The 12,589-nt window shown below is 33.4% G+C and overlaps 1 protein-coding gene across 3 annotated transcripts in view; it reads left to right on the forward strand.

Moving 5' to 3' along the window:
- NDUFS4 (NADH:ubiquinone oxidoreductase subunit S4) overlaps nt 1-12,589 on the forward strand; it is a 123,983-nt gene that overhangs the window by 72,899 nt on the left and 38,495 nt on the right. The gene's annotated exons all lie outside the window — the stretch shown is intronic.

The following is a 12,589-nucleotide window of genomic DNA, read 5'->3' on the forward strand; positions in this document are numbered from 1 at the left end:
TTTCTGTGATTTATGTCAAAGAGTGTTCTGCCTATGTTTTCCTCTAAGAGTTTTATAGTGTCTGGCCTTACATTTAGGTCTTTTATCCAAGGTAAAGTTAAAGTTTGCACCTTGCACATATTTATGAGTTGAAAAAATGTGCCATTTTGCATTTTCATCTACTCATTTAAAGTATTTTATACTTAAAGAAATATCTGAGCTCTTTGCACTACCTGATGTCAGTAGTGCCTTTATTTCAGGCTTGATGATACTTAGGTGTGATTGTAAAATCATGAAACGGGTAAAGGAGGGGGAAGCCCCTAAACTGCTATGGGGACATTTTATAATCTCTATGCTGCACCCACTTACTCTTCTGTGGTGTTTTGTTTATTGGTTTTGAATAATTTCAGCTTCTATATATTATGTGTATATATTTTTGTAAAATCTATTTTGGGAAAAAACATACAATATATCTTTCTCTTTCTTTTTTTTTTTAAATTAATTAATTTATTTATGTTTTGGCTGCATTGGGTCTTTGTTGCTGTGCGCAGGCTATCTCTAGTTGCGGTGAGCGGGGGCTACTCTTTGTTGTGGTGTGTGGGCTTCTCATTGTGGTGGCTTCTCTTTGTTGCGGAGCACAGGCTCTAGGCACACGGGCTTCAGTAGTTGTGGCACGTGGGCTCAGTAGTTGTGGCTCGCGGGCTCTAGAGCGCAAGCTCAGCAGCTGTGGCTTCACATGGGCTTAGTTGCTCCGCGGCATGTGGGACCTTCCCAGACCAGGGCTCAACCCCGTGTCCTCTGCATTGGCAGGCAGATTCGTAACCACTGCGCCACCAGGGAAGTCCCTACAATGTGTCTTTCTTTTCAGATTTTTACCTTTATGAAAAAGAAAACACTTTAAATGTTCATCAGGACCTAATGGACTAGGCCAGAAATAGCATCATGTGGCTTTGCAGCTCTTTGTTCTTTGTGTTTTCATTTTATTTGTTTATCGATATAAATAAATGGGAGAATTTTCTCCAGATTGTTTTTTTTCCTTCTCCAGCAGATATCCCCAGCAGTCAGTTAATTAGATAATAAGCCACTAGAAAACACCTAAGTTAACCAATCTACAATCTTTACAATTTTTTTTACTGTGTTTTTAGATGAATGTACAATGAGAAATTCAACATTAATAATTTTGGATTTTCTTATCACAAAAAATAAAATGAAGGACCTCAGCCACAAGAAGTTTATCAACCTGTTTGAATCTAAAAAGTAATAAATAAATGTATCTTCCATGAGACATGTATAAAAAGAACTTCTATAATTGTATAAATTCCTTTGATGTATTTTCCTCTCAAGATTATCAACTGTGTGTTTGACAAGTGAAAAATAAATCTGTAATCAGTTGAAATTTGGGTTTATAAACATATTATAATAGGGACTGTTTCACAAACACAATATGTAAAGCAGTATTAAAATCTGAGAAAACAAGTGTTCTGTATCTACTTTAATAAATGGTTATTCTTTTTTGCCAGTGTAAAAAAAAAAAGCTCTTGCTTTTATTTCATCTAGTTTGACAATCTCTGCCTTTTAATTCCCATTTGATTTCTTTTCTCCTCTCCTCCTGCCTACCTTTCTCATCTTCATTTTGGATTGAGTACATTTTTGGAAACCCATTTTATATTCTCTGTTGATGTTTTAGCTGTATCTCTTTTATTTTTTTAGTGGTTGCTTTAGGGAATACAACATGCATTCTTAACTTTGTACAGTCTCCCATGAACTAATAATATATCACTTTACATGTAACATAAGAATCTTGAATTAGTGCTTCCATCTGTCTCTCTAGTCCTTTGTGTTAATGTTGACATAGATTTCACTTCCACATATTTTATAAACCTCATAGTAAATTATTAATATTGCTTCAGATAATCAGTTATCTTTTAAAGAAATTAAAGAAACAAGAAGAAAAATATTTTATATTTACTTAAAAATTTACCATTTCTGGTATTCTTCATTCCTCTTTATAGATACAGATTTCCATCTGGTGTCTCTTTCCTTCAGCCTGAAGAACTTCATTTAACATTGTTTGTAGTGCAGATCTTTTGGGACAAAAACTCTTAGCTTTTGTTTATCTGGAAATGCCTTTATTTTGCCTCTGCTTTTGAAATACTTTGTCTTAGCTCAGGCTACCATAACAAAATACCATAGACTGAATGGATTAAACAGCAGAAATTAATTTTCTCATAGTTCTGGAGGCTAGATGTCCAAGATCCAGGTGCCTGTGTGGTTGGTTTCTGGTTAGGACTGTCTCCCTGGCTTGTAGATGGCTGCCTTCTCACTGAATCTTCACATGGCAGGGAAGAAAGAGAAAGAGGATTCACCCTGGTGTCTCTTCTTATAAAGGCACTAATCCCATCATAAGGACCCCACATCATGACCCATCTAACCCTAATTACCTCCCAAAGGCCTTGTCTCCAAATACCATGATATTTGGGGTTAAGGGTTCAGTGTATGAATTGAAGGGCAGGGGGACGCTGAATGTTATGGACATTCAGTCCATAACAACCTTTTCATCGGATATAGAATTCTAGATTGACGGTTTTTATTTTAGCACTTTAAAGATGTCATTCCATTTTCTTAAAAAAAAAAAAATTGTAGTAAATATACCTAACACAAAATTCACCATTTTAACCACTTTGAAGTGTACAATTCAGTGGTATTAAGCACATTCACAGTATTGTGCAACCATCACCATTATCCATTTCCAGAACGTTTTCATGACCCCAAACAGAAACTGTGAACCCATTAAACAATAACTCCCCATTACCTCCTCCTCCTAGTCCCTGGTTACCTTTATTATACCTTCTGTCTCTATGAATTTGCCAAATAATGTATGATATAAGCAGAATCATACAATATTTGTCCTTTTGTGACTGGCTTATTTCATTTAGCATAATGTTTTCAAGGTTCATCCATGTTGTAGCATGTGTCAGAACTTCATTCCTTGTTAAGGTTATGTTGTATATATGTGCCATATTTTGTTTATCCATTCATCCATTGATGGACATTTGGGTTGTTTCCACCTTTGCGTGTTGTGAATAATGCTGCTATATACATGGATGTACAAATATCTGTTGTAGTCCCTGCTTTCAGTTCTTTTGGGTATATACATGGAAGTGGAATTGTTTGGATTATATGGTAATTCTGTGTTTAACATTTTGAAGAACTACCATACTGTTTTCCACAGTGACTGTACCATTTTCACATTCCCACCAGCAATACACAAGGGTTCCAATTTCTCTACATCCCCACCAGCACTTACTTTCCATGTTTTAGATAATAGCCATCCTAATGGGTGTGAAATGGTATCTCATTGTGGTTTTGATTTGCATTTTCTTAATGACTAGTGATATTGAGTATTTTTTCATGCATTCATTGGCCATTTGCATATCTTCTTTGGAGAAATGTCTATTCAAGTACTTTGCACATTTTCTTGTTGAGTTGTAGGAGTTCTTTATATAGTCTGGATATTAATCCTTTATCAGATATATGTCCTTTGGTGCACAAAACTTAGGAGTTTTATAGTTTTAAACTTTTACATTTAGGTCTTTGGTCCATTTTGAGCTAACTTTTGTATATGGTATAAAGTAAAGGATCCAATTTTATTCTTTGGCATTTGGGTATGCAGTTTTTCCAGCACCATTTGTTGGTGCTTTCCCCATTGAAATGGTCTTGGCACATTCCCCCCCCCCCACCTTTTTTTTTTTACTATGATAAATCCAGTTACTATCTGTTACCATACAGTTATAGTAGTTATTATTGACTATATTCTGTATGGTGAACATTACATCTCCCTGACTTATTTATTTTATATCTGAAAGTTTGTACCTCTTAATCCCCTTCACCTATTTTGTCCACCTTCCAACCACTCCTCCCTCTGGTAACCACCAGTTTATTTCCTGTGTCTATGAGTCTGTTTCTGTTTTGCTTTTTAGATTCTACATATAGATGAAATCATATAATATTTGTCTGTTTCTGTCTGACTTATTTCACTTAGCATAATACCCTCTAGGTCCATCCATGTTGTTGCAAATGGCAAGATTTCATTCTTTTTTAGGGCCGAGTAATATCCCATTGTATTTATACATACATCTTCTTTATCCATTCAGCTATCAGTAGATGCTTAGGTTGTTTTTATATCTTGGTTATTGTAAATAATGCTGCAATGAACATAGGGGTGTATATATCTTCTAAATTGGAATTATTTTCTTTATTTCATTTTCATATTGTTCATTGTTAGTGTATAGAAACACAACTGATATTTGTTGTGTGTTGATTTTTTTTTTTTTTATCCTGCCACTTTGCTGACTTGTTCATTAGCTCTAGCAGGTTTTGTGATTGTGTGTAGAATCTTACAAATCTGTGAACAAAGATAATTTTACTTCTTTCTTTCCAATCTGGATGCCTTAAATTTATTTTTCTTGCCTAATTGTTCCTCTTCAGAACTCTGCCTCACAAATGTTAGTAGCCCTGAACTCTAATCCCTACCTTCTCAGCTCAGTGAGACTCCGGTGTTCTGCTTGGGCTCCATCATGGTCTGGAATGTGCCTCCAGGCATAAAGCTGGGACATTTGTAGGACTACAACATGAATTTTCCTTCTTTCAGGGATGACAGTATGATGCTGCCTATTATCCAGTTGTCTAATATCTGAAAAAAGTTGCTTAACTTTCCCAGTTTTATAGTTTTACATGGCAACAGTGGTAGTCTGGTAGGTGTTACTCCATCATGGATCCCAATGAAAATCCATATACTACATTGTGACAATCTTTTACAATAATGGCCTTAATGAATCTTTAATTTTTTAAACCAACCTTTAACAATTTGCTCTGTTATTGATGCTCTCAGTTCTTTCTATAAAACATCCTTACCAACACACTACATACTATGGCTTAATTTAGGTTTCATTTTAGTATACTACCAGACTTCAGCTCTCAGTAATGAGTCATGTTTACCAAGACTCAGCTGTGCTTGTTTCCACACCTTTCTATGCCAGTTTTACTTGCCATTGTAATTACATAATTTAATTGGATACTACAGTCTGAATGTTGCTATATGGGGGACAAAGAGTTCTTTATATGACAGTTGTTTTGAATACTTTGAAAAGACAATAAAGGTGAATTTCTAACACGATCTTTGTCAAATTAGGTGGAGGTGAAACAATTATATAAAAGGTTGTGATGTAAAAGCAAATCTAGACAGATTTTGGACTCACGTTTCACAAGTGTCTTTGTATTCTCACTTCCCATTTAAAAAACCAAAACTATAAATTGTAGATATGCAGTTTCTTGGTAGTTTATGGAAGAAACAACACTTGGAATTCTTACCACTGGACTTACACTCAAAGGAAAGGTACTGGCCCTATATCAGAAGATTATTGAAAGAATGTACATGTATGCTTTTTAAGTTATAATACAGTGTTTAAAGTGTGGCTGTGTATGCGTGCATGTGTGTATTTACTTAACGATCCTCTATTTTCACTAATATTTTCAGTTAACTGAACAACTATCAGTTCCTAAGTCAGAAAGGAGACTTCTGTTGCATAGCTTAACTTCTATTCTTACGCTAAATTAACGAGGGATTGTCTTATACATTTTGTGTCTCCTTGAAATCTAGTTTGACTTTCACAGCATTGCCTCGAGTATTGCTTTATTAAGCTAGAAACATTCAGCTTTAGATTCATTATTTTCAGCTTCCTTTCCAGATTTAACTAATTTCATTTATTGCTTAAACCATCACTTGATTTCCGGATGTTTATTTACCTTCTTTTCCTTTGCCCTGATGTTTATTCAACAGTTATTTCATATTTAGTTCTCTGGTGTTGTGGCTTTTGTTCTCATAATTCTTAATTTATGTTGTGTGTATGTCAACTTTTTAATTTATTACCAGGATACGAGGAAGACTTTGATTAAGAAATAACAGATTGGATCTTTTAAAAATGTAATATGCTATATAAGTTCCAAGTGTTCTGTGTCCAAAATTTTTTTCCCTTTATTTCAGCTTCTGAAAAAGCTATTATGTGACCTAATATAGCTACATGAGTTAGTGATTTAAAAATCAAAAAAATTCTGGAACATTGGATTAAAAAGCAAAAGGGGAGAAGGGTTTATGTATTAAAAAGTTGATCATTATTAATACGTTATATCTTTCTCTTAAGTTTAAAAAATTATTAGCTTAATAACTTTCAGAATGCTTCAGTGAAGCATACTGGTTTTCAATGAGGCAGTATTGACTGTTCATTTATTTATTAAGCATTTTTTTTTTAAGTAACTTTCAGTTGTTTCAAAGTTAGTAGAAAATGAAGATTGTTTCAAGTGTTTCCTTATAAAAATGAAGGAAGTCTTCCAATGGAAGACTTTTCCTGATTTGGGGGGAAAAGTTTATTTCTGTATAATCTTTTTTAAATTATAGAATTCCAGGGGAGTTCCCTGGTTGCCTAGTGGTTAGGATTCCAGGCTTTCACTGCCGTGGGCGGGTTCAATCCCTAGTTGGGGACTGAGATCCTACAAGCCACGTGGCATAGCCAAAAAAAAAAAAAAAAAATTGTAGCATTCTGTCTTAAAATAGTTGTTTAGTAGACTTGATTTGGCTATGCCATATGTCAAATCATGTACTATAACTATGTACAGTATTTCAGAATATGAAAATATTCACCATCCTTACACCATTACAAAAAGATTATACATCTCTATGATGTTCCAGAGTTATATTTTGAACAGTTAATTAGATTTTAGGTGTTACCTTTTCCCACCTGTTTCTACTGGTATCAGCTCCTATAAAGTAATATCATTAGGGTCAATTTTGAGGATAATGTTTCTACAAGTCAAAAATCAGACTCATCTCCTTTATAGTTTTGTATGGAAGAATACACAATAAATAAATTCAGTCCAATTAATATATACCTGTTTCTCTGTGCCGTTAGAGCATAAATGGAAATTGGCCCACATGTGGTTGACAATATAAAAAATTTATCACCCCTTTGGAAAGCAATTTGATAACATCAGGAACCATGGAAATTATTATAACCTTTGATCCAGTTAGCATTACCCTCAGTGACTAACCTTAAAGAATTAGGCTACTGAGATTTTCATTGCAGTAAACTGTACTTTAAAAGAAATAATAACAAAACAATTTGATTTTTCAATAATAAGGAATTGGCTAAGAAATTGTGGCATATCAACTTCATAGATTATCAATGAGGCCATTAAAACAAGAAATATGAAAACTGGGTAACTACATGGAGAAAAAAGTAAGTGATGTGATACTTAACAATAATAACTTTATTATTATTATAACTATATACAGTGGATATGTATATAGATAATTATTGGTAGGTAATATACATAAGAAAAGCAGTTGCTAGGGTTTTAAACATATGGATATATTTTTTAAATTTTTCTTTAAGTTTTTTATAACGTTTTAACTGTATCTTCTTAAAATCATAAGTATCCTGAAAGAATCATCTTCTGTCTCCCTCTTTAGTCAGAAAAAGTATTTTCTGATACTTTTGCACCTTTAAAACCAAATGCAATCTTTCTTTTATTTGACCCCCATGGCATTTATCACATTTTACTTCATATCCTGACTTAATCCTTCCAAACACTGCTATGAGGTAGGTTTTGTAGTACTTTTTTTTGTTTTGTTTTGTTTTGGCCAAGCTGCAGGGCTTGTGGGGTCTTAGTTTCTCCACCAGGGATTGAACCCGCGCCCTCGGCAGTGAAAGCGCGGAGTCCTAAACACTGGACTGCCAGGGAATTCCTTGTAGTGCATTTTTTTAAAGGAGGAAACTGACAAGAGTTTAAGCAACTTGTCAATACCGCATAGGTTGCAAACGGTGGAGCTTGGGTTCTTCAAGATTTATCTGAATCTTAACTAATACTGTATTTTACAGTAATGATTATTTAGTTATCCCCCCCTCCTTATGGGTACACAGATTATAAACTTTTAAAATTCAGGATTAAAGTCTTATTTTTATATTCTCTTCAGTCCCTGGCATAGATAACTTGGCATAGTAGGATCTGTCAATTTGAATTGAAACGAACAAAGGTAAATTGTACCTTGTTCCTTTTGTTGTATTTTATTTACTAACTCATATTCTTCAAAGAAGATGGGAGTTTTTTTCATCTTAACAACAGCCTCCCGTTACTTGTTCACTCTGTCCTTTTTGAAAAGTCAAATAGTACTTTTCATGAGAATGGAGATCATGTCTACACTATTGAGCATTGTGTCCATTGTCTAATACATAGTAGACATTAAATATACATGGGACATCTCTTTATTGCCCAAGCACTTTACGTACATTATTTAGTCCTCATTTTACTTTGTTTAATTGATCCTTATAGATGATGATTTAAGAGAAGTCTATTAATTTACCCAACATAAGTTGCGATTCTAACCCAGTTTTGACTCAGCCCTTTGCTTTTTGCTCTACCCTCTCCTGCTCAGAAGGATCTAGGAGTAATGAAAATAGTTTGAGATTGAGACACATGTCTCTAATTCTTAGTTTTTTTGCTCTTTATATGATTAGCTGCATCATTTGCTTGATCCGTTGTTAATATCTTAACAACATTCCATTTAAAACTTAACTTTCGGTTTCATGGTAACTTTGCCCAATATGCAAGATATAATGGATATCATATTTCAACACTTGTTTCATTACCTGGTTAGACTCCTACATCAATATGTTGCTTTAACAAACAAAAATTGGTTCTGCTGGCACACTTCTAATGTATTTTTACAGTTTTGATTGTATCTTGAATCGCTGTGGCCACTAACTTTTTAGAAATGTTTAAAGTTCTTCCATGGTAAGTAAATACATATGGTTATGCTATCTGCCAACTCTTTGTTAATTTTCAAACTGTAAAATTTATTTTGTAAAATGTCCTTCATTACTTATGAGACCACTTAATGAGTTTCTTGTGTTAAGTTTCTGTAGGGCACTTGAAAGGAAGTTTTTATTACAGATCCAGGATTGTTTTCCTTTTAACATCTTTCATGGTTGAAGTAGAATATAAACACAATCATCAAATTTAGATCAGTTTTAGCCCTAAAATAAATTTAAACACATAATTGGTAACTAATAGTCTGCAATAGAACAAGTTTCTATGAGCAATATTTGTACTTAATGTTCCAATATGTACTCTATTAAAACTTTTCAACATTGATCCATAATAACATGCAATTTAGTCAACTTATTACCAAAAAGCCTGGTAAAAATTTTGGCTGTTCTGGGTGTACTGAGAGATCTATCAAAAATTCATCCAAAGTGGTGAAAACCTTTTTCATTAATTTCTCTTTATGACAAGTGTAAAGTATTAAGGTTAAGTGGGTGGGGCAACCGGAAGTAATTACTAAGGCCAGTGGCATTTTTGTGGTTTAATAAAGGCAGAAGCTAATTATTCAGTTTTTATTTAAGTGAAATGGTGCCAAAAAGGAGGTTCCTGCAGAGCAGCTGCACTCCTTCAGTGTTACCCTAATTTACCAAAGACACAACTGTCACAAACAAAACTTTTAAACTTGATATATAGCCACAAAAGTAAGGAGGCTTTTGTTTGGAGTGCATGCAGAAGAACTCCTTTATACAAATCAACTGGCAGATGACGGACAATGATGAAAATTTGATTCTTTGAAGTCATAATAGTCATTGAAATGTGTGAAATTCTGGTATTGAAAAGAGAGCGGCCAGCAAGACTCTAAATCCTGGGTGGTTGCAAGAAGCTTGCTGGGAGGTTTTTCTGCATTTTGACACCAACTTCCCATTGCTTGTTCCCTGCTTCCTTTGTTTAAAAAAAAAAAAAAGTTGAATTCACACAAGATAAATGGGGACAGTTGATAACCGAGTCATACAGTTTTTTTATGGAAAACTAATATTTTATAATGGAAATTGGTGTTTGAAAAAATAAAGTTCATTTACATATACTGGCATATACTTTCTTAATGATTTTTAAAATTCCTCTTCCATTTAACTAAACTAGACTTGTGAAATGGAAGGTCAGCTATCAGCTCTTCTAGAATTTAAATTGTGGAAGAGATGGTACTGAAAGAGTAGAACTTTGGAACTATGATATGCTTCTTTTCAGTAGCAGATTTTTAAATTTGAATGCCCTTTAATCTGTGAATCATGATGAGCTAATTAGTTACTGTTTCTTAAAATAGCATATTGTACATAAGATTGTGTTTCCAAAACTTTATTAAGATAATGACATTCTTTAATAATATAAATATAGGTTTCAGGCTTGACCCAACTGTTTAAAATTAAGTTTTAAAATTCAGTATGTCTGTATATATTATCTATAGGGTTACTTGTTTTATTAGAATTTATAGATAATTATTAACTGGTGAGTCTTGAGGTTCTTCAGGTGCCAACTTGAAGGCTTCTCGTATCTTATGTGATTTAACTTTTTTGTAGTCATAGAAAATTTATGAATTATTATTTATAAATTGCCTATTTTACCAATCAAATGAGAAATCTGTAAAAGGCAACATTGGCATCTTCAGAGCATTTCTATCTTTTGTAAATGGGTTTTTAAAATAATCACAGATGATCCATATTGCAACAGAGAAGTAGAAATCTAGAGAGAATATCATTAGTTCAATATAGTTTAAGTAGTTTGCAGATTATTTATTTATTTATTTATTTTCAAAAGTTGAGTCACAGGTAGGTGAGTGACAACTTTGAGGAAAGCAAAGCATTGAAGACACAAGTAAAAAGTTCAACATAGTGCCTCATAGTTCTTTTCAAGTATTACATTGTTTTAATGGAATCTTGGAATGGGAGCTTTAGCCCATTGAAATGTCGCTTAAAGGACATGTTCTTCTGTCACTAGCTGAAGCTGTGTGGATGAAATGATAACAATAGAGTGTTGTGATGCATTTAAAAAGTGTGAGAAATCAGTTTGTCTAGACTGAGAGTGTGCCTAGAGGGACTAGGAATTTTAGAGCTTCTGTGCCCTTTAGGTGTCAAGTATGTGAGAGATGCCAAGCCTTTTTATTCTGTCTTTGGCAGCGGTTCAACTCGGCTGCAGTACCTTACGTGTCTTCTGCAGGCAAAGACAGGGATTCTATGTCAGAACAACTTGGGCTTCAAAATTTGGAAACTCATTTGTTCGAATGCCAGCTTTATTGGGGGAAGATAGCAGTAAATAATTGCCGTAATTTGAGGGGGCATGGAAGCACTGGCAGCTAGGAGCTTAGCAATATTTTGTAGCCACTGATTTTAAAGAGGTTTTCCATCATTAAAAAATCATTCTATCCCTTTCTGCTTTGATAGTACAAATCAAGAGATACTCTTTCCGTTTTATTAAAGCTTTATTGGTTTTCAAATTCCTTTGGCATATGCACACAATATAGACATTTATTAAGAAAAAGTAAGTCTGTTTCCTATGATCTCATCTTTCTGAGGTAACTGGTATTAGGAGATTAATATATTTCCTTTTCTATAAGTCTTAATTAAAAGAATAGCTAACTTACAGCTCCAGTTTTTATGATCTCAGCTGAGAATGGAGGGGTTGCTATGGAGTTTGACAAGGATGCCTCACCCCGTAATTTTGTAATACACTTATATTGTTTGTTTATACTTCGCTTCGACTATAACTGAAGAAATAGGACATGAAGATATGAAGATGTATAGTATTAAATAATAAGTTAATATGAAAGATTACAAATACTGTAGTGAATTCAAAGGGGGAAATAAATATTAAGGATTTCCCAGGAGCTGAGTCTCTTTCAAGCTCTTGAGTAGAAGAATATGCTTTAGAAAGTCATTAAATATAATAATACCTGAAATTACTTTTCTTTGAGGTTTAACTTGACAATTAGAAGTTACTAATTAAAACTTATATTCATGTCTTTAAAAATTATGTACCAATTGTACTTGTTTTGTTTTTATTTTATCCTACAAGCAAAGAAACTTTTTAAAAATGTAGGCATATACTAGAAGTACATTTTTGTGTAAATATTTGTATGGATCATTTCAGTAGTTTCTCCAAACAGACAAGCTGTGACAAAGTAACCACACCTAATTATTGGTACAGGTGGAGAGGTATAGTTGCCAGCTAAAATAACTTTAAAGAATTGGTTTTTTAATCTGTGGGTAGAGAGACTAGTCGAGTCAGAAATACATTTAGTTTTTTCCCAGTACCTATTGCAACTAAGTACTTACACTAATTCTTTGGTCCAAAGCACTGATTAGAGTGGAACCACAAATAAACGTTAGCCTTCATTAGAGGACATACTACAGTGAAATTAAAATTGACAAAATGGGCTATATTTTCTAGTTTTCACAAGTTTGTTATACTCATTTCCAGGTTAAACCTGTTGTTTTTAACCAGTTAAAATTTACCTTAGTAAGTGAACCATGATTTTAAAATGCTTCATTTATAAGAATAATATAGTTGACCCTACTATGTTCTTACGTTGATAAAGTATTTTACCATTACTAAATGGAGACTTAAATTCTGAATTACTTTGTTATTTTGCGTCCTGATTGCTATTATAAATTGATAAATATATCTAATTTAGGGCATCAAAATTGTATGCATTCATCAGTTGAGCATTTGTTACTGGATA

This window comes from Balaenoptera musculus, chromosome 3, assembly GCF_009873245.2.
Source record: "Balaenoptera musculus isolate JJ_BM4_2016_0621 chromosome 3, mBalMus1.pri.v3, whole genome shotgun sequence".
Taxonomy (NCBI): Eukaryota; Metazoa; Chordata; class Mammalia; order Artiodactyla; family Balaenopteridae; genus Balaenoptera; species Balaenoptera musculus.